The sequence below is a fragment of the Meriones unguiculatus genome, chromosome 20, assembly GCF_030254825.1.
Source record: "Meriones unguiculatus strain TT.TT164.6M chromosome 20, Bangor_MerUng_6.1, whole genome shotgun sequence".
NCBI classification, from domain to species: Eukaryota; Metazoa; Chordata; class Mammalia; order Rodentia; family Muridae; genus Meriones; species Meriones unguiculatus.
In genome coordinates, this window is record NC_083367.1 from 58,118,073 (window position 1) to 58,141,732 (window position 23,660).

Below are 23,660 nucleotides of genomic sequence, written 5' to 3' on the forward strand. Positions count from 1 at the left end.
TTCCTGACACTAAAATTTCACCCAGAGCCGAGAAACTGGATGCCACACATTTCACCAATGCTCCTGGTCAAGTAAGGGGATGCCACATTTGCCCAAAAGTGCATGGTAGAAATTAGCAGAGCATCTCAGAGCCTAAAGAACATCGCCAGAGCTAGGTCAGAGATATACAGACAAAGGGCATGGTTGTTGGCTTCTGGTTCAATGGGAGGCACTGCACACAGAGACAAAGGCACTGGGAGGCCTGAGCCCCACGTCAGAGGAGGATCTGCAGTGATCAGGTGCTGAGAGGAGCAGGGACTGGTGCGCTGTAAAGGGCTCAGTGTGACTGTCATCATCACAGGGATCAAGAGAGAATAAGCTGAGGAGGAGCCTCCTGAAAGGCAATGGCTGTGGGACACAGAGGACCCACCTTCCCCAAAGGACTTCTCATTCAGACCTGGGATCCCGCTAAACCTTGTTCACATCCTTAATCACTTCCCAGAAAAAGCCCAGGGCATCCTTGTCTAGAGGAAGGGACACTCTGCTGGGCACCTTTCATTCCCTTGATTTCTCCCCCTCCCCCACTACTCAAATACAAGAGTACACACTGGGAAATTTTAAAAGTATGAAAATTAAAGGTAGAGCTGTTGTGTGATTTACTGGAAGAGTGTTTGCCTAGCATGTGCGAGGCCAGTGTCCCATTCCAGAACTGAAAGTTAAACAAGGCCCACCTTACCTAATTGGTTTGAGCGGCCACAGGATCAGTGTCTTATGACCTCAGAAACTGGATTTGCACTGGAAGAAACACCACAGCCTCTTCTGCTGCCCGGGTGAATGAACCTCGCCTACAGTGCTCAGAACAGACACAGGCAGAGACGAGCCCACCCCAGTCTCGCTTCAGCTCACACACCACTATCTCCATATTCTGCTGTTTTTAAAAATATTGCTAAGGCAGGGCTTTCAGATTGCAATAACCCCCTCAGTATTCTTAGTTCCTTTCATGGCTTGCTCTCATGTGTTAACACAGTAGCTTTCGCATGGGAGGCAGCAAGGACGGAGCGACAAGGCTGCTTTTCCGACACTGAAATTTCACCCAGAGCCGAGAAACTGGATGCCACACATTTCACCAATGCTCCTGGTCAAGTAAAGGGATGCCACATTTGCCCAGAAGCTCATGGTAGAAATTAGCAGAGCATCTCAGAGCCTAAAGAGCATTGCCAGAGCTAGGTCTGGCATCTGATAAATGCAGCCATTTATCAGAGAGAAATGACTTCCATAGGGGTGGAGGGATCACTGAGCTGTCAGACAGAAACACAGATGCAAGGAAGGACTCAAGGGGGACCATGTGGCTTTGCCTGCCCACTCAAATGAGAGTTGGAATTGGCCACCTTGCACAGTGGGGACAGAGCAGAGATTAGACACAGTCTTACGGACGGCCTCAGAGATGCCCTCTAATGCCAGGATCTGGCTCAGGGTAGGCCGGTGTAGAAATAACCACAGCAGGGCCCATCAGAACCTCCAGGGACAACTGACACCTGCTTAGAGAGTGAACAAAGGTAAAACAAAGTTAGAGGTAAGTCCAGAGTGATGGGGGAGGGAGGCTGAGGGAGAGTGTAGCATCCTGAGACTGTGGCTGTGCTGGAGAATTTCCATTTATTTCATCCTCAGGTTTGAGAATTTGTCTCAATTTTGTTAACGAGGTGAATTTCCTGTAACATGATCTGGATCACTGCAAAGCAAGCAGTTGGGTTGGAAGCAGAACAACCCAGTGGTTGATTCCTAGCCTTGCATGCAAGAGGCCCCAGTAATGCTCCCAGCACCGAAGTCAGACACGTGGTAGGGACACCGGTGACAAGCTTCGGTGTGACCCAGCAACTCCCCATTCCTAGAATGTTCCCAGATTACCCCACACAAGTAAACAAATAGCGGCGAGTGCAGTTACAATACTGTGCTGTGTGGGATCCCTTGCTGCCTGCATTGCTATACCCACATCACAGCCCTAATCGATTATATGCTAACGATGATTGTAACTTTAATTCCAACAGTAGAGCCTGTGGTGGCAGAACATTAGATTTAAAACTGAGTTTCAATTTAGAGAGATGGTTTTCTGTCAGGCCACGCAGGAAGGTAATGGATGCGATGCTTTGAGGGAGAGAGGGAAGGTGGGGAGGGGAAAGAGGTAGGGAAGGGAGACCATATTGTTTGGTTTAACTTTCCAAGGGGGTGAGTAGAATGGAAATCCAAGCTCAAGGAAAGACTGACAACCAAATTTTGTATTCTCAGAAAAACACATTTTCAAAAAGGCTTGGCCAACTGTCAAATTACCATGGAAACGCTAAGCAGTGCCAGGAGTTTTATTGTAAAATACCAGTATGTTTACATGCTGAGAAATGCAGCACTTCCCTGAGAGGCCCGAACAGGAGCCTGTGAGAGAGCATTCTCCCTAACAGGGGCCTGTGAGAGAGCATTCTCAAGCTGGGACGCTGCTTGTTTCTGCTGCAAGGGATGGCTATGGGTCCAGGACAGCGGGCATCTCAACTCATCAGACCAGCTCCTTGATGGTTCTTAAAAAAATATTTAAAGCCAATGAGTCATTGGGACAGGTTAACTAAGCAGTGGGCAGGAATCCACAAAGGTCTGGACAACCCCTGAGTACATGTGCCTGGCCCAGAGTAGGGTCCAGGAGTCCAGAACAACTTCCGGCCTCCACAACCTGCTCTCCAAGACCAGGCGCTGGACAGGGAGTATGACTAAGGAGAGGGTGGTACAGCAGCTTAGGTCAATTCTCTCCAGAGTTCATGGTGAGAATCTAGACCCCAGATACCGTCCTGGGGGTGCTAGAGGAGGGAAGTTGGGATTGGTGGCCTTGTAAAAGGAATACAGAGCAAGGCCTTTCTGCCCTTGTGTCCCATGAGGGCACAGCGTTTGCTCCCTCTGGGATGGAAGCAGAGAGCTGCCTTCCCTCAAGATGGAATCTACTGGCTCCTTCACCTTGACAGCCATCCTCTGTACTGTGAGAAATAAATGCCTGGTTCGGTAAAGTATGGAGTCCGAGATGTTTTATCAGAGTTGCAGAAACAAACTCAGCAGCAAAAATGAGAAACTAGTCAGATCATACTTGCAAGCATCCAAGTGATTACTAGCCCCAGAGGGCCATGTCAGGAGGCTGGCCTGTGTGAAGTGATCGGGTCATGGACTAGAGCTCCACAGGTGGAATTAGAGGCCCCAGGAAGCTTCAGGCTTCTACCAGGCAGGGGTGCAACGAGACATCTCCATCTCTGAACTAGGACCAGAGTACACAAGACACCTCTGTGTGTACATCTAGGCTCCAGAACCAGGAGCTAAGTTTCTGGTGCTTGTGGGCCGCCAAGCCCATTGCAGCTTCACAGAGCCCCAAATGGGCAGTGGGCCAACCCCTTGGCATTTCTTTACCAGAGATAACTGCAAACTCCCTTGCCCTCAATTTAATTGCTTTCCCAAATTAAAGTGTGATTTCATGAGACATGGGAAGCATGTCTTCAGTTTGTCCTGTGATTGCAAAGAACATTAATATTGTAAAATAGCTGCAGGAGCACTCCCCATTCCAGCTTTTGCTGGTTCTGAAGTAAGGAAGGTGCCTGCTGCCAGAGCACAGTGGGATCAATACCGCTTGAGTGTCGACGGAAGAGGGCAGAGCTGAGGAATTCTCTAGGCAATCATCAACTCAGTCTCTGTGGAATTGAGACGGTAATGACAAAAACATTATGGCACTGGCACTTCTGTACATGGTTTTACTGAAAATGTACTGATGTTTTGGTGCCATTTACTGGCTGACATTTGTAAGCAAGTGGTAAACAGTGAAGGCCGTTCTCCAAGGAGGAAGGAGACACTGCCTACAGGAGTAAGGGAAGGAAGAAAGGAGAGAGAAATTCACATGATTTCAAATCTTAGTAATTCCACTATATTCGATTTTTAAAGGTTAAAGGTATTTTATTTACTTAAGAATATTCTGTGGAGGCCCCTCCCATGCCATATCTAAGCTCTCCACACAACTGTAGCTCTCTTCAGGGTCTAGCCCAGGCAGTAGGGCTGATCATCCCCTCCATGTGCCCTCTCTAACCTTTATATCAGAGGCTCTCATGCGTGGGTCACGACCCCTTTGGAGTTCACATTTCAGATCTCCTGCATATCAGATATTTACATTATGATTCACAATCATAGCAAAGTACAGTTATGAAGTGGCAACAGAGTAATTTCATGGTGGGGAGCACCACACATGAGGAACTGTGTTAAAGGGTCGCAGCCTTAGGAAGCCTGAGAAGCACTGCCCTAGATTTATCTGTACACTCCAGGCTTAGTCCAGGATGCCCATCCTGCACCCTAGCCCGGCCCCCTGTGTCCACCTGACTTTGTTCCACTGAAACAATGTCCAGCCTTCAGGCCCAACTTGCCCACACATCTCTCTTCCCCAAACCTGCTCTGTCCACATAACACACAGGGCTAGCAAAAAGTCCACACATCCAGATCTCATTGTAAAAATACAAACCATGGGAAAGACCGAGCCAGGGTCTTGGTCTTCTCTCCAAAGCCCACGAGTCCTGAACAACAATCGCCAGTGAGAAAGACCTGGATGAACCCAGGACACAGAACTTAAAAGAACAATCACAAACTTCAAGGAATTCGAGGAGTTTCTGGGAGACTCGAGGAAACAGCTGAATGAAATTAACAAGCAAGCACAAACACCTGAGCAGCCGCCCATGAGACAACAAACCAGACCCACATGCTTTCCCCACGAAAAAGCAACTAAGATAAAAAGGATTGTGTCTACATGATAAAAACCATACACAAAGAAAAACACAGCCAAGGTCAGAGTCTGGGGAAAGACTGAACCTTTTCTAAGGTCAGGGACAAGCCAAGGACACCCAGCTTTCTCCCTCAGCTTAACAGAGTCCCCACCAGAGAAACTAGGAACAAAACTTTTTAAAAAAAAGAAGTTATTCAAATTTATCTAATAAAGCAGAAATCTGATACATTTATCTCTTCTCAAATTATGTAAACTGATAGGTAAAAAACACAAAGTAGTCCACAAAAAAATATTAGAACCAATAAACCAAACTTCACAAATCAAAATCAGTCACATTTCTCCATGGTAACAATAAATAATATGAAGGAGAAATTAATAAATCAATTACACTTACAACAAGATTGAAAAATGAAAGACTTAGTAATTAACCAAAAAAAAAAAAGTCATGTACAGTGAAAACTCTAAAGCATTTCTGGGGGACCTGAGGGAGACATAAATGAGGATAAATGTACCATGTTCACACACATGTAAACCCAATATGAAGTTAGCAATGTGTGATACTCCGTGTAGCTTTAACATAAATGCCTACCAAAAGTTAAAGAACTTACTTTATGAAATAGAGGTATCTATGCTAAAAGTCATATGTAATCAATGGGTATCAAATAAACAAAACAATATTAACCAAGAACAGAGCTGGGGGCAGGGGAATCATACATCCTGATACCAATATTTGTGATGACAAAGTCACAGTATTTAAGACAGTGTGGGGCTGGCACAAATTCAGACTTACAAACCATATTAAATACACAAACCATAAGTGAATCCTCACATAAAGGGCCATGTGAGTTTCAACAAGTTTGACACAAGGGTACCAAAGTCACTCCCTGTATAAAGAATGGCCTTTTCTTTTTCTTTTTTTTAACTTTTATTTTTCTTTTTTATATTAATCACAGTTCATTCACGTTGTACCCCAACTGTAGCCCCCTTCCCTCATTCCCTCCCAGTCCCACCCTTCCTCCCTCATCTCCTCCCATTCCCCTCTCCAAATCCACTGATAGGGGAGGCCCTCCTCCCCTTCCATCTGACCTTAGCCTACCAGGTCTCTTCAGGACTGGCTGCATTGTCTTCCTCTGTAGCCTGGTAAGGCTGCACCCACCTCAGGGGGAGGTGATCAAAGAGCCGGCCACTGAGTTCATGTCAGAGACAGTCCCTGTTCCCCTTACTAGGGAACCCACTTGATACTGAGCCACCATGGGCTACATCTATACAGGGGTTCTAGGTTATTTATTAAAAACAAGGAAATCATTAAATTTGTAGGCAAATGATGGGACCTAGAAAAGATCATCTTGAGTGAGGTATCCCAGAAACAGAAAGACACACATGGAATATACTCACTTATAAGTGGATATTAGACATATAATATAGGATAAACATACTAAAATATGCACACCTGAAGAAGCTAAGCAAGAAGGAAGACCCTGGGTAATATGAAGAATCCTCACTCAGAAAGGCAAACAGGATAGAAGTCAGAAGACGGAGAAAACAGGGAACAGGACAGGAGCCTACCAGAGAGGGCCTCTGAAAGATTCTACCCAGTAGGATATCAAAGCAGATGCTGAGGCTCATAACCATACTTTGGGCAGACTGCAGGGAATCTTATGAAAGAAGGGGGAGATAGAAAGACCTGGAGGGGGGAGGAGCTCCACAAGGAGAGCAACAGAACCAAAAAATCTGGGCCCAGGGGTCTTTTCTGAGATTGATACTCCAAGGAAGAACGGCCTTTTCAATACAACGCCGAGAAAACCAAATATCCACAGTCACCACAATGGTGCTGGGTTGCTCCTAAAAGCAGGTGTAAAACATAACTCAGAATGGATCTGAGGCCACCTTAGTTAGGATTTCTGTTGTTATGAGAAAACACCATGATCAAAAAGCAACTTGGAGGAAAGGGTTTACAGCAGCCTCCAGCTCTCAGCTCACTCCATCACTGAGGGAAGTCAGGCCATGAGCTTATAGCTGAGCCTCAGAGGCAGGAACTGCAGTGGAGGCCACAGAGGAGTGCTACTTACTGGCCTGTTCCCTGGCTTGCTCAGCCTGCTTTCTTATACCACCCAGGACCACCTCCCCAGGGCTATCGCTGCCCCCACAGAACTCGACCTACCCACATCAATCATCAATCAAGAAAACACACTACACACTTGCCTACAGGCAAATCCCATGGAAGCATTTTCTCAGCTGAGAATTAATTCCTCTTCCCAAATGATCCTAGCTCTGCTCAAGCTGGCATGAAACTAACCAACATAAGCCCTGAGTGTAGAGTCTACAGCTATAAAATCTTTATGAAACAATGGGTGGCAGCACATTTGGCAACCATTTCTAGGACAGATCAGCAAAAGCATAGACATCAAAAGGAAAACATTGGCAAACCTGACCTCATGAATCAAAAGATAACACCAACACTAAAAAATCAACCTAGGGAGTAGGAGCAAGCACTGGCCAATCATTTATCTGGTGAACAAGTAATAGCAAGAATATATAAAGAACTAAAACACAAAAGTAAAATAAATTAAATTCAAACTGCGTAAAGGAACTGAGTTGTCATTTCTGTAAATGGCCAACATGAAATAAATGGAAAACTTAGAGAGCTTGCCTTATTAAGTGAATGCAAGTCAGCACTACACTGAGCCATTGCCTCACACCTCTAAAGGTAGTCACTCCACAAAGAAAATATCAAATGTTAGCAAAACTGAGAAAAAGAAAACAAACAAACAAAAAACAAATAGAACCCTGTGAACCCTTGTTAAAAGTATAAACAGTACAGCTGCTGTGTGGAGACAATATGGCGACTAAAAAGATTAAAATAAAATGACCTGTTCTTGGTCTATACTCCGGAACAGAAAGTGGATCTCTAAGAGATACTTAGAAACATTCCCAAAAGCTACTATGTGGAAGTGCAGCTGGACCTCCAGCTCAGTGTTCCAGTGCTTGGCTCCATAAAGAGAGACTGGGTTCAATCCCAAGTACTGGGGAGAAAAGTGGAAACAGCTCAAATGTCCACTGACAAATGGACCAACCAAAAGGTGTTATAGACATACTGTGAGTGGTATTCAGCCTTTAAGGAATGAAATTCTGGCAGATGCTACCACGTATGTGATCCTTGAAGGCAGCATTCTAAATGAAAACTAGTCATGAGAAAGAAAAACGTAGTATGACCTCGTTTCTACAAGGTGTAGTAGTCAAACATAAAGACAGGAGGTGGAGTGGAGGTGCTGTTGAGGCAGGGAGAGCGGGAAGGAAGTGCAGTAGTAGGACCAGAGTCCCAGTGCTGGAAAGTTCTGTCATAGGTGATGATGGCCATATAGCAGCAACATGAACTTGCTTAGTGACACCAGACTACACACTTTAAAGTGGTTCACACCGTAGATCTGTGTTAAAAACTGGAAAGTAGAAGCTAGAGAAATGGTTCAGCAGTTAAGAGCGCTGTCTCCTCTTCTAGAGGACACAGATTCGATTCCCAGCACCTAAATGGTAGCTCACAACCACTCGTAACCCCAGTTCTAGGGGATCCAGTGCCCTCTTCTGACCTCTTTGGGCTATGCACACAACATGCTGAACATACAAACATACAAGCAAAACACACTTATACATATTTTTTTTTTCTAATGAGAAAATACACCTTTTCCGGTGGCCTCTCTACAAATCAAGAGTTAGCAAAAATAGACCCAGAAATAATAAAACAGAAATTGTAGGGCTAAGCTGCACTGGTGGTCACGCTGGGACCTTCCTATCACACCTCTCATCCTGCTCCTTGCTTTACAGTACGTGCTTTACAGCTCGCGCATACTGGTTCACCCAAACCCCAGCCTCCTTGCTCAGAATTGTTGGTGCACAGTCTAAGTAGAGCTGGAAGAAGTGTGAACACAATGGTCTCCAAGATACCAGAACCTCCGACTCTTCCTGAGTTCAGCTGTGTGTTAGTATGTGGAACACGTGTAGGAATATGCCTGTCATTCAGTGCCCCATCTACTGGGAAGTGTTCTTCTACAAGATCCAGGTTAGCCACAGTCACAGTGCTGTAGGTGTCACTCCAATCCCAATGACTTTGTTTCTCCTGTGGGAACAGCAGCTACCTCACAATTCAGGGGTGGCAAGTCAGAGAAGGCCTGTGTTTGAGCTTGTTCCCATCACCCATGCAGTTCCAAAAGAAAGATAATGTTGCTAAAATTTGTGGTAACATTTTAAGCTGATATGAAGCCATGACTTCCAGACCTAACACACATTCAGCCACTAGATTCCCCAGAATCTATTATCACTAGATAATTCTCGCCAGAACTTAATTGTGATACCAAAGAGAATACTGTGAGATTTCAAGGTCATCCTAGGACATCTACAGAGGCCAAAAATCTGAGTTCCTTAACACCCTCATCCCCTGCTGATATCTCATTGTACCAAGTATCCTCTTCACCATCTATCTCGAATCATGCATTTTTATTTAGTTTATGTTTTCTGTCGATTTCCTCCTCAAAGCAGCCCTAATCCAAGTGTTGAAAGTGCTGCTTTGTTTTCCTTAGTACCGAAGAGGATGTACGCACACTAGACAAACTTGAGTCAGCACGAGGGAAAGCTAGTGCTCTTGGCACAAAATACGTACAAAATATAGATGTATTTACACACACAGCAATGCTGGCTGGCTGACAGCACTGCTGTGATCAGACACAAGGAGCAAGGGTGCATGATTTACTGTTTCAGACTTGTGAAGCCTGCACACAAAATAATTATGACGTAGAGGACAATAGGCTCTTCCCACCCATCTAGAACTCTTCTCATTTGAAAACATGTCTGTGGGTCACCCCACGGGACTTACAGAATTTGCCCCCTCAGAGGACCAAATAGATTTGAAACACACCATTAAGTGGTTGTTAAGATAAACCCTTCTAAACAGCTCAGTGTGCATTGGCTCCAGGAAAGGAGGTCATACCGTACGCCTCACACAATGTGACCACACAGGACTGCACACGGGTAGCTTCATTACGTCTCCTAGTGGGATCTTAGCTGCCCTAGTGCAAGCCTCTCCCTCTCTAATCAACTTATGAGATCACCAACAATGACAGATTTCATCATGCACTCACAGGGGGAGAACAAACTCCTGGCTCTGTCCTTGATGTGTCTCCCACAGTCACTGACAGCGGAGGTAGGCCACAAACCCTTTCCTTGGCTGGTCAATTTCTAGTTCTTTCCAAATCTGTATGACCCATGAAGGGTTCACGCTGGCAGAGGGAGCCATCTGCGTGGCAGGCTCATGGTGACAGTACACTTGCTTGTGTATATAAAGTAACTGTCTGTGCCATAAGTGCAGAGATAATTGCTGGCCTACCTGAAGGGGCGCTATGCTTGCAGGTACTGATGGTGTGCAGCTGGGCTTCACAGAGCCTCTGCTGAGAAGCAGCCATCTCCCACTGCCTGTGACTTAACATCACTGCCCCCAACACCCGTATTGAGACAATGAACTTGGAGACTTTAAAAGCACAACATTCCACACATGCTATAATCTTTAAAAGATGCTCTAAAGGTACAAGAATTATCTTTAATCCTTTGATCACAAGAAGACATCGCTGACCTTCTAGAATAAAGCCCAAACAGACTTTTTATAAATCTGAGTGCAGCCCGGATTCTATTACAGATCTACGTGGAGGAAAGGAAGGTCGTGTCTAATCACCTGTTCTTTGCAATCCAGTTACCTAGACAGTTCCTGGAATAACAGCTCTCATAAATTAAAATTCACTTAGCAAGAGAATTACATTAAGTATAATGTATTCTTTCTCTAGTGACTCCAGCGTCCTCTAAAAATATTTCAGAACCTCATCAGGATGGTAATTACAAGGCTGAACAATGGGTGTCAAGTACATGGTAAACTCTGGAATTAGTGGAGGGAATATCTTATCTTATAAAACCTTGGTGGTGGCACCTTTCCACCAGCACTGGGGAGGTTAAGAAAAAGACTCAGGAATTCAAGCTACATTGTTGGTACAATGTTCTTGTGGAATGTATACGATTTACCCTTGTTCATTCAAATGCTGATTTCTCTACCCCACTTTCTGGTTTCAATCCGGACATTGCATTTTGATTCTTATTCTAAGCATCACCCGTGTCGAGTTTGTGTAAACATGCCACCATTTGTTCTCTGTGTGGTCAATAAAATTACCAGCCACAATGCTGAGCAATGGAGAGAATAGGGTGGGACATCCTGGTCCAGAGGGGAGGAGAGAGAAGCGAGTGGGAGTGGGAGAGAGAGATCGGCAGGAGAGGACTTGGAACCACCGGGAAAGATGAACGCGACCTCAGATATGACTAAAAGCAAGTATAGTGGGTGAAATCTGAATGGTATGAAACTATGTGGGCGTGGAGGTTTAGGATGGAGTAATCATTGCCCAGCATTGTGCTCTAGGTTAACTGTATACTTCCTAGTCTCTGTATGGTGATATGGTATACAGCTAGCTTAGGAATAACTGCTATTTAAATTAAATATTAAATATATTAATAATCAACAACACTACATAGTCATCTTCAGCTACATAGTGAATTGTAGGCTAGCCTGGGGTACATAAGATCCTTTCTTCTGTTTCAAAAAACTAAAACTCAAATCAAAACAAAACAAGACAAAAAAATCTTGCTGTATTCACAGTCCTGAAAGAAGAGCGTGTGAAAACATGTGCAGTCACTCGCTCTCCAACACAGCCCCTGTCCCTTCACTATGTCACTTCTGCAAGGGGACACGGCCAGGTACCCGGTAAGAAGTCTGCGCAGCTGCACTGCATGGGTCTCCCTTCCCCCTCACAGGTGTAATTTTGACATTTACTAAAGGTGAAAGCAAACTTTCATACTAGAATTGGGTTGCTTATTTGTTTTTATCTAAAGAATTAAATCCGAGAAGCTGACACTGGGATGTGTGGTACCCTCGGCATTTTTCAGTTGATCAGTGTTTTGATTTCCTCGGTATAATCATCAATATTCAAGATGCCACTTTGCACAAACATGCAGTACAACAATGGCAGATGTTTGCTTAGAGCCATTTCAGAAATGGCTGGGAAGTCTATCCCGAATCCAAGCCAAAATTCATTTGATGACTTTTTTTTTAAATGAAACTCAGGACAGCAACTCAAACAAAAATGGTTAGGGGGCTTTTGTTTTTTATCTTTTTTTAAATTATTTATTTGTTTTATATATATATATGAGTGCTCTCTCTTCACACACACAGAGAAGAGGAAATCAGACTCCATGACAGATGGTTGTGAGCCACCATCTGGGAATTGTGGTGGCTGGGAATTGAACTCAGGAACTCTGGAAGAGCAGCCAGTGCTCTTAACCACTGAGCCATCTCCCCAGCCCCTCCTTTTGTTTTTGAGTCAAGATCTCAGGTAGCCCAGGCTTGGTTTGAACTTTCTATGTAGCCGAGAGTAACCGTGAACTCTGACACTCCTGCCTCCAACTCTCAGGTAGCTGGATTATAAACTTTCACCACCACATCTATCCTGAAGGAGCAAATTTCCATTTTAAAAACTGTATTATGTTTTATTTAGTGTGGAGAGAGTGTGCTTACGCTACACTCTTGCACTTGGAGGTCAGAGGACAACTTACAGGAAACAGTTCTCCGCTTGAACCACGTGAGTCCTAGGGATCAGACTCAGATCCTCAGGCTTTGCTGCAAAAAACCCGCGAGCCCTCCTGCATGCCCTCGAACAACAATTTTAGAAAAATCAAACGAAACAATCATAGAATGTATTGGTTTGATAGTCACACACTGAGGAATGGTGGTGAGAAAATATTAAACACCTTGCAAACATTTTCTGCAATTAAACTTTTCTGCTTCTACATGAGTTTGTAAACACAGGGGAAACGCCGCAGTTCACGATAAATAACAAGCTGAGGGGTTTTGGGCAACGTTCGTCAGCAGTGCTTAGAGGGCCAACGCACGGTGCGTGCCTGGACCCAGGGCTGCAGGGAAGCCACAGGGTGCAGCAAGGTTTAGAGCTGCCACAAGCTCTCAACTCATCACACATTTAATTTCAAATTGAGTGTTGAGGTCTTTTACCATTTCTTGACTTCCACATTCAGTTATGAGACCCTGAGGGGGGCCATGAGCTACATTTTAAGAAGCTGGGTTCTGCTACATACATGTACATTGGGTATTTACTTGGGATAATCTTATACCTCAAAGCATAAGGATAGCTAGCACCTGGAATTCGATCTGGCATCGAAAAGATGCCAAATAAGTATTTATACATGTATTGATTGTTACTGATCAGATTCACGTTTTCAATGTGCATACAGTTTTGCCATTATAAACATAAAATGTACATCATATATGTAAATCAATGTGTAGCAAAGAATTTTTGTTGCACTAGGTTACCTTCCTAGGATTCCACGTAGATGACATTGGGCTTTTAAAGACTGTCAGAAGTAACTGTAATTCAGTGCAAGTGTAAATGTTAGCTCTATTCGTCATCAAAGGAAAAAGGCAAACACTTTAAACTCCAATAAAAAACTACAAGCACCCTTTGTTTTTTAAGACACCGTAGAGCAAAGAAACACTTTTAAAATCATCCATGCTGTCCATTGGCAGCAGAGGACAGTAACTTGGCAGTACGTGCCAATGGCTTTTGATGCACTCTTTGTTTGTATGTTTTCAAGATAGGGTTTCTCTGTGTAGTCTTGGCTGTCTTGGACTCACTTTGTAGACCAGGCTGGCCTCGAACTCACAGAGATTCGCCTGCCTATGCCTCCTTGAATGCTTGGATTGCAGGAGTGTGCCACCACGTCCTGCTTGATGCACTCTTGAAAGGTGGGAAAGCCTTATCCCAACGCTTCAGGCATGCTATTCTGGGATATGACCAAGTAAAAGTACGAGCTCTGAGGGAAGTGCCAGCACCTTCTGTAAACATGAGAATCATTCTGCAGCCGTCACTCTGTGGAATGTAAAGTTGTTCCATCTCTTCCATCTCTCTGACTAGTGTGAGGGCCCCATGATAGCAGGAAGTTCACTTAGAGTGTAGCAACATGACAGACCTCAAACCACTACACAAAGGCTGCTTGCCAAAGCTTTAATGGATATGAGATGGCAACTGTCACATCACACTGCTGAGACACTGGGGTGGTTTGTTTGCTCTTTAATCCTGCAGTGACTTGGGATGGCTAAGTCATTTCACAATCCAAATGAACACACTCACCAATACCGTTGCATCATTAGCCTTTAGCTGAAGATTGAAAAACACCAGTTTCTTTGAGGAGCAGGCCACTGTGCAGAAGGCAGGATCCCACTGAGAGTTAGCCCTGGCTCTGTTGTTTCATTCCAGAACTTTCTCTAAGACACAGCCACACTCAACGAACATGAGCATGTCATGAAGGCAATGTGGGACAAGTGAAGGGCAGTGGGACTGGACAGGAAGGGGCAAAAGCAGCAGAACTTCCGGAAGGATTGATGATGGAAGGTGGGGTGGGAGGTGCGGGTAGCCCAGGGCAGCCAACTTTTGTAAGCCTTGATGAGAGTGTCAGGACCACGGACAGAGAGTTTGCATCCTTGCTTCTCCCTGGATTTTCATCTGGAAGGCTTCCTTCTACAAAAAGGATGAATGACTTCACTCCACAGTGTAGCTCAAAGGGTTACTAACTGCCTCAAAGCTCCAGGCCTGTAATGCCTTTGTAGGCATCTGCACTCATGTGCACACATACACACGAGCACACCATAAATTAAAATGACAAGTAAGATTTTAAAAACTATACTTGGTGAGTCTTGCTTCAATCCTTATCCATGCTACTAGATTCTAGTTATCCTCTAGAGAAGACAGTTTATCTTCACTGTGGAAAATTCCCATCTGCAGGGTACTTTTTGTATAGTTTGGGGTTTGTTAAAAAAACATATATATATATATATCCTTACTTCTCAGGTTTTTATGCAAAAGCTGCATTACCAGTAAATATATATGAACTATGAACTATGGCATGCAGCAGACATTCTGTATTGAATGTAGTATAGCTTTTGGTTAAAAGCTCTCAGGCAAATCCAGGAATGAGCCAGTGAGCTCTTACAGGCACCTCCTCATGTCTCAGGGCTAGAGATTCCACAGTAAGGGTACAGCCAAACCAGGGATTGAGATTTTCTGGGTAACATTAGTTTCTTTCTAAGAACTGGTTGTGCAAACACCCCCACAGAAGCCACACACACGCTGTGTGGGAAAAGGTCTCTTCAGGCGTTGTTAGTGATGAAGAGCAGGGCCTGCGGGGCAGGACAGATCTGGTGTGGTAAAATGATGGCAGCTACTCTCCCCAAGCTTGGCATCCTGTTGCCACAATAAGCTAGCATAGCTGTTTCACCAAGTTTGAAGTTTTGCAAAGCTGGAGTGGAGTCTTCCCAGTAAATTTTCCTTCTGTGACCAGATCTATGGGTATTGTCTATGATCTTTCTGTACACGGCTCTTTACTTCTGCAGCTTATAGATATAATTGGATAAAACCTCCTCTTCTATTTCTCCCTGTGTTCTGAGCCTCCTCTTGGTAGATCTCTCTAGAAGGTCACTGCCCCCTGGAGGCAGTGCCCCCTGTGTACCCTGGTCATTCCTCACCGTCCTGCAAACCCTCATTGGGATGTTCCACCCCATGGATGGTCCCCACACCACCGTCCTCAGTCCCAGGTGTGCTAGTGTTTCACCTCAGGATGAGAGTGGTGGCCAGGTTTATAGGTTACATCACTGGGACGAAAGGACAGTCTGGGGGAGAGACAAGGTGAGAAGTTGCTCATGTCCCTGCTACAATAGGCTTCAGTAGGCATTGTCTATTTTATAAGGCAGTGTCATGGTGTGCACCCCTTGACTCCAAAGCAGAAAACCCTCCCCTGTGATGAGGAAGGTGTACTTGAGACATCTCAGGGAGCACTGGTCTGACGTCCTCCCATTATACACGCACAGCATGGAGAAGCTCAGCTCTCTGGACATGTGCTGCAGAGAACTGTGCTCATTAAAGTTTTAAACTACATTTGTCAGGAGACAGCACATCACCTCCTTACCCAAAAGTAATTAACTGGTTTAGGACCTCAATTATGTTGCTTAATTATTAGGGACTAATTACTCTACTAAGAATGGGTGGCTACTAATTTGAGAACAAAATCTGTAGTCACGAGTTACCTAAAGTTCAATACAAGTAAAGATCAATAATAATCACCCACAGGTTAAATTTTAAATACAGTATAAATCAGGAGTTTATCTCCAGGATCTAAGTAATTGTTACTACAGAATGGAGCCAGGGTGTAGGATTTCTTGGCACGAGTCTAGAGATGTTGAGCTATCTATGAAAAAGGTTTGGGCAAGAGGATAAAAAGTTTAGGACAGTATTCTGGCTGGTTTTGTGTAAACTTAACACAAGCTGGAATCATCAGAGAGGAAGGAGCCTCAGTTGAGGAAATGCCTCCATGAGATCCAGCTGCAAGGCATAGTGATCAATGGGGGAGTGGCCAGCCCATTGTGGGTGGAGCCATCCCTGGGCTGGTGGTCCTGGTTCTATAAGAAAGCAGGCTGAATGAGCCAATAGGCAATATTCCTCAATTCCCTCTGCAAGCATACCCCAAATAAGCCCCTTCCTCCCCAACTTGCTTTTTGATCATGGTGTTTCATCCTAGAAATACTAAACCTGACTAAGACAGACAGTATGAGCTAAGTAGCATAATTCTATTTCAAAATAAAACACAGGCCTGGAAATATAGCCTACTAGCCTAGCATGCATGAGGCCCTGGGTTCAATTACCAATACTATCGTAAGCAAAATCAAACAAATAATGAAAGCATTTGCTAAACACACTGCAAATGTCCACACACAGAGCACACATCTCTTTGCTTCAATGGTCATTTGCTGAGAGCACAGAGAGTCTTGGCTGTCATAGCTAGGGAAGCCAGGGACACTGCTAGTCTCCTGATAGCAACATCTGACAATGCACAACACATTCAATGGCACAGTCAACCAGCACAAACTGTCAGCTGCACGAAGGCCCAGAACTACTCTCCACTTCATGGTTCTTTAGTTTTGTTAGCTATTAAAAGGGCACTACTGTACCATCTGTGCCCAGTGCCTGCTGGTCACTCTACCTCCTGATGTGAGGAGTTCAAAAGGAGATGCCTGGACACTAGCATACTCCTCAGATCATAGAGGCCAAGCCTAGCTACGACTTTCCTCCCACAGTATCTCCTCATCTTCCCTTCCTTAATGGTTGTCCGGTCATAAACCTGAGCACTGGCCTCCTGGCCTCTCTCTCTTGCCTTACCCACCACACTCCATGATGGCTAAGCTCCAAATCCATCCAGATCTGTTGGCTCCAGATGGTCTGCAATTCCTTTCTCTAGCACAAATTCTGACTCAGATGTGGCCACAGAAAACTGCAGGGATGAAATAAGGCCTAGAAGGAATGTCCTCCCAGGGAAAACAAGGCCACAAAGGCAAGAAACTATGAAACTATGGAATTCAGGTGAAGAGGTCAAAGAGATGGTTTGTTCAAGCTCTACTTGCAACGCTATCTTTAGTAGCTAGCTAGACAATATACAAACAGCAGTGGGAAAAATAAGAATTGTTCATTCTTGAAGTGAACCCAGAGTCCTGAGTCTTTGTCTACCATTATTCTCTTTTCCCAAGCCCCCACATTGCCCAAGGCTACACCAGCTGTGACACAGACCCAGGCATCCACCATACAAAGTTAACTTCCTGGAGTACACCCATTATTCCCGGAAGCTGGGAGTGCTCCTGATGAGCCCTGTCTGCTCCCGGCCTTTCCCAGCCTCTCCTGCTCACCTGCCTCACACAGAAGCCTTAAAAGTGAGTCCGCTTAGCATTTTCCTCAGAATTAGGACTGAACTCTATCTCACTAATCTCCATTAAAAAAAAAAAAAAGTCCCATGTTGAAATCCTAACAGCCAGTACCTCAACTCTATATGACTGCATTTGAGCCAGGGCCTTTCAAGGCCTATAAACAAATAAAAACGAGGGCACAACATAGTCCCTGATATGCCCTGACTCTTGATGCAAAGACACCTTGGTTTTGTGTGCTTAGGAAAATGGTGATCTCCCACAAGTCAAGGGGCAGGGCCTCAAAGAAACCAATCCCAGAAATGTGAGAGGAGAACCTTCTGCTTCGAAGACCACATAGGGTAGCTTTATGCGACAGATGCCAAGAAGTCACAGTGAGAGGGAATCACCCTTGCTCCCCACAGCTGTTTCCATCGCTCATACATCTGTTTCAGCTCAGCAGGAAATCAGCAAGAAGACACACATTTGTCCACCGTGAAGCCATGTTTGGCACACAGAGACTGGACATACACTTTTAGATGAATGAATAAATGGATAAATGCAGGTCACACATTACCAGATCTTATAATTTTTACAGAAGAAAGCATTAATATTGATTTCACCCCAAATTCTATTGTTCTTGGGTTTGAATTTTTCTCATGAGAGTTACAAACTTCTCTAAAAAAAATTCTCCAGGGAAATTTTCCAGTTAATGAAGACTCGGGGCCATACAACACATCACTGTGGCAATTGTAACCCTATAAAAGTATCAGGGTATTCATGCTTAACTAAAAGTACAGAGCAGGGAGTTTCCAGCCCCACTGGAACACTCTAACATGTGTCGTCCATGACTCGATCCAAAGTAAACTTAAAACGCAGACAATGAGAATTATGAAGACTTAACGTTTGTTGATAACTCTTAAGTTGTCACTTTTGTGCCTTGCAACTGTTTGACAAGGTTGTACATACATTGATGTATGTGCATTCTTGTATACATGTATACAGATTTATGCACATCCAGGAGACACGCTTACACAGGTACTCCATGGTAGATAAGAGTTAAACAAAGGATGCAGGTGAGTCTGTGTGTGGACAATGACAACACTGTGGTGAGTCTGTGTGTGGACAATGACAACACTGTGGTGAGTCTGTGTGTGGACAATGACAACACTGTGGTGAGTCTGTGTGTGGACAATGACAACACTGTTGAACGAGCCAAAGCCAGCATTTGACCTGCCACAGTTCTCCACCTGAGTAGGGACACTGAAGCCTAGAACAGCCTAGAACACCCTAGGTGTTTGGGTGTGGCCTGGAGTGCCACAGCCTGGACAACTCTTTGTAGACACAATTATCTCTCACAGTTCTGGAGCCCAGAAGTCGCAAGGAGCTTCCAGGACTGGTGTTGGGTGGGGTCCCTTTCTAGATCATAAGTGGGGCCTTGAATGTGTCCTTCTATGGTCAAGGAGTGAGGCGTCTCTCTGGGTCTCTTCTATAAGGTCACAAATCCTACCCATGAGGCCCTACCCTTGAGACTAAATCATGCTTTGAACACCATCTATCTTCTTGGGAATGAGGATTTACATATCAGTTTGCAGGGAGTGGGGAACTAACATTTAGAGCCCAGTACAAATGAAGTGCCCTAGTGAGAAAGGGCTAGTCTCTATGCCTGGCTGTCACCCTGTTGGTCCTGCCTTTCGCACCAACAATTGTGAGAAGAAAGTAAAGAAAAGGGGAATAAGCCAGTCTGAGAAACTGAACTGAGCCACATGTAGCAATTAGTTGTCAAAAACACAGGGCATAAATAGATGTTCTCTTTTGGCAACTTTTCTAGGTCAGTGGGTATTTTAAGCTGCTGAAGGAAAAGTGTAAATTTTATTAAGTGACTGGGACAACAGGAGCATAGAATATTAAAATCTCCATGTTTTTATCTTCAGCTTTTAAGTAAACTTCAGGTCAATGGCTCTTTTTTTAAAACTCTAAAACTCAATACAGTTTTCTCTACATTCTGTGGAAATAGATGGCCATGTTACTGCATGTAACCCTCCAGAAAAGCATACATGGCAATCCCACGTCTCAAGCACTAAATGTTGTGCCAGCACATGGACCTGGAAGAAATTGTAGCCTTGTCCTCAGCTGACCTGCAGGGAAGAGGACTCAAGGACCCATTGCCTACCCCCCCTCTTCACAGCTAAATGCAATTTGCCTACTGCAAAAGCCGAAGCGGGTAAATGGCTTTCATTGAGGGTTTTAGAATAAGGAAAAAAGAAAACCCTCCTATTTCACTTTTCTGCACCTTATGAAACTGAGCCCCGGATTAGGCTGAGGCCATCTTAGGATCTCATGCAAGCTGTACTATCCAGTCTTCTGAAGAACTCTCCACTGAACCTTTCTGTGAGTGTATGTGCGGGTATGAGTGTGTGCGTGCATGTGTGCTCACCTGTGCATGCTTCCGTGTGTGTGCATGTGTGTGTGTGTTGGTGTTGGTGTTGCTGTGGCCATTGCTAGTCATGGATTCAGGACCTTTTAGGCAAGCACTCTACTCCCAAGCTGCATCTTGTGTTGGATTACAGCAGAGACACGGTCAGAGCAGAACATAAGAAAGTAACTCAGCGCTGTTCTTCAACAAATCCACGTAGAAGTTAACCCTACCCCATAGCACTAGGAAAGGCTGTACTTCTGGGCTGTTCTTGGATTTTCATACAGACAGATGCTAAGAAGCATACTACTGTTAGTCTTTCTCCTTATCTCTTGATTTTGAGGAGAAAATACTGAATCCTAACCCCACTTTCAATATAGAAACAGGGTGCAGTGGTGGTGACCAGAGTCAGGGAAGTGGGGAAGGGAAGTGGAGGATGTTAGCCAAGACACACAGGTCCCACCCAACAAGATGAGTGCATTCTAAAGATCCAATACACAGCAACAAGCTATCATTAGTAACACTGCTCTATGCAGAAATGTGCTGAGCAATTGTATGCGTTCTTATCACCACAAAAAATACACTGCTGAGCGGCTCACTGAGTATGCAGGTCCTGGCACCATGCCTAAGTCAAACAAAAGGATTCCTGTGAGGGCAGTGACAACAAAAAAGCATGAGCCACTGCTCTCCTGCCTTTTTACAAGCTTGTTCACTTGTTCTCCTCGGAGGAGCTTCTCTTTTGGGCAGGGGTTCCCTTAGGCATATAGAACCCAGGAAGAACATGAAAAGCACACATTTCTGACGTGGCCTTTGGAGACACCTGGGAATGGTTAGAGTGATCATAGGAAGGGTAGCAGGATTACAGCCAGTGAGGATGAGATTTGCAAGCACAGTCCAGGAGGAAGAGCACTGGTCCAACAGGGATGAGACCATCTTATATATGCTGGACTCGATGCTGCGCAGGATCTGGCAGCATTTGATAGAGCCGGGTAGGGATCCCAATAACACCGTTTCATTCACCTGGAGCAACAGAAGCCGGAGGCCAAGCCAGGGTTCTTACCCAGCATGAACATGTTCTGGACTAGGCTTAGAACCCCAGGCAATACTTCTCCCCGTTACATCACCTGCTGCCCCAAAACACACACACACACACACACACACACACACACACACACACGGCATCTCTAGTGTCCAGAAGCAGAAACACTACTGGGATTCTGTGTCAGATCCATGACGTCAAGAGAAAATAAGCTTTACCCATCTCTTGAGAAGAGAGCTGCCAACGTGTGAGTGTTCACAATGCAGGAATCAAACACTATGAGCTCCCAAAAGGTAACAACTGTTAGTAATTGTTTAGTTTTGATGTTCATTCGGTGTCATTTACATGCGCTCTGAAGGGAAACAGTCTGAATTTATGAAAATTGTGAATCACTGAGATATTTTGTAAATGTGGCTTATGGTTTTTAGGCCCACACAATGAAACTAAGCATTCATGAATTGTTGAGTCAAGGCTTTATCCACAATACCTTAAGGACCAAATTTTACTTGCAATTCTCATATTAAGATGCCTTATTACAAATAGATCTTGCCAGTGTATTTGAAAACAGCTTGCTGTCTTATCCATTCGCCTTATTAAGATGTTCAGCACCAGTTTTCTCCATAAGAACACACACAATCATACTAGACAGTAGACACTTACTATGAGAAAGCATGACACTAGCATGGCCTCACCTCATTTCATCCTCACAATCATGAGACAGATTTTTTTTTTGGGGGGGGGAACAGATGCTGAGCTCCCCACAGACACTTGGGCTTCTAAGAAAAAATGGCAATTTGCATATCACATCTATACACTTCACATCAGCTCTAGATCCCTTAGAACACCAAACACAATGTGCACACTATATAAGCAGTTGTTAAGCCGCATTTGTCAGGAAAAATTAGTCCAAAATAATCTCTACATATTTGGCACAAATGTGGCGTCTCAGGTATTTTCAGTCCGTGTTGATTGAATCCATGATGTAGAACCCATGGATTCAGACAGAGTCACAAATATCTACATGAAAGATGAAAGGGAAGCTTAGGAGAGATGAAAAAAAAAAAAAAAAACCAGATTCATAGTTCAGGATATGCTCAGAATCCATTCTATCCAATAAAGCAAAGATTAACTCATCAGCAATCTATGTGAATGGGGCCCAAATTAACAGAGCTTGGGACTAAACATAAACTTTTATTATAGAGTCTTTGGAATTGGAACTTCCTAAAGTTTATATTTTTTGAGATCTCATTTATTTATACCTACAAGACAATTCAAATCAATAAACGTTGTTAATGGTCTCCAGTAGCCCAGGACTTGCTATGTAGCTTAGGGTGACTTTGAACTTCTGTTCCTCCTGACTCTACCTCGTGAGTGATAAGGTAACAGGTGTGGGCCACCAGAACATTACACATTCCAGGCAACCACTTCACTACCCATCTCACATCAATGAACTTTGACAAATGCATGCAGTCATGTGACCACAGTGAAATGTCCCTTCCGTGCCTCTGTGGCCAGTGTGTCATCCTTCAGCCTGGACCTCACTGACAGAATGTATACTACGTGGTGTTGGAACTGTTTTTTGGGGGTTTTTTTGTTTTTTGTTTTTTGTTTTTTTTTTTGTCTTTCACTTCACCTGACAGTGTTGAGATGCCCGTGTTGCACAGACCTTTATCTTGGTCCTTCACTTGTGGAAGTGGAATACAACGTTTATCTTTGCACAAGCTGATAGACATTTCAGGTGACTCTGGGTGTGTGTGTGTGTGTGTGTGTGTGTGTGTGTGTGTGTGTGTGTTAAGTAAAACTACCATAAATGCCCACATGGAGGCATCTGGTAGACATAAATTTTAGGTCAATGTCTAAGAATTATTAGATATTATGCTCAAGGTAAGTGGATATTTACCTTTGCAAGGTACTTCCCAGTTGTTTCCCAAAGCAGCTATGCCATTTTGTATTCTCACCAACCGTGAAAACGGTCCAGTACATCATGCTTCTGTCAGATTAAATATCATTCAATATTTTAGTTTTAGCCACTGCAATAGCCATACAGCACAGTCTCATCATGTTTTTAATTTGCATTCCCTAACTTATTAATGATGTTAAGCATCATCTGTGTTCTCCTATCCTCCTCTCTTAAAAATCTTTCTTCACCTGCCCATCAATAGTCCCTTTATAATTTCCTGGGTTCTACATGAACTCAAAGTCAAACTTGCAAATCTAAAGATTTGATACTAAAGATCCCCATATGAGTGAGAACATATGTCTTTTAGGTCTAGATTAGCTCACTCAGGATTGTGTTTTCTGGTTCTGCCCACTCACCTACAAATTGTATTCTCCTGTACAGCTGAATAAAATTCTATCGCGATGGAACCTGCAGAGCCAACCATGTAGACAAACGTGAAAACATCCTTTGTCTGCAGAGGGCAACAATCCTTCACAAACATGAGCTCTCGGGTCACTCCTATCCATAAGTTTTTTAAGCTGTCACTCTAAATATTGTTTTCCTATTATTTAGTTCAACATCTTTGCTGATTACGTGTACAGATTTTAAAAGCAAACAAAAAATAAAATCAAGTAAAGTTACTTCAATAAAAACAAGAAAGGAAGGAAGGAAGGAGGAAGGAAGGAA

At 44.1% G+C, this 23,660-nt stretch overlaps 1 protein-coding gene and 1 non-coding gene across 2 annotated transcripts in view; one reads left to right on the plus strand and one right to left on the minus strand.

Annotated features, from left to right (window-relative positions):
* The window catches only part of Rps6ka2 (ribosomal protein S6 kinase A2), a 277,507-nt gene that overhangs the window by 233,680 nt on the left and 20,167 nt on the right, over positions 1-23,660 (minus strand). The window lies entirely within an intron of this gene.
* On the plus strand, positions 23,395-23,529 carry LOC132649612 (small Cajal body-specific RNA 3). Its single transcript, XR_009588102.1, has one exon. It is a non-coding gene; the product is annotated as a small Cajal body-specific RNA 3 (non-coding RNA).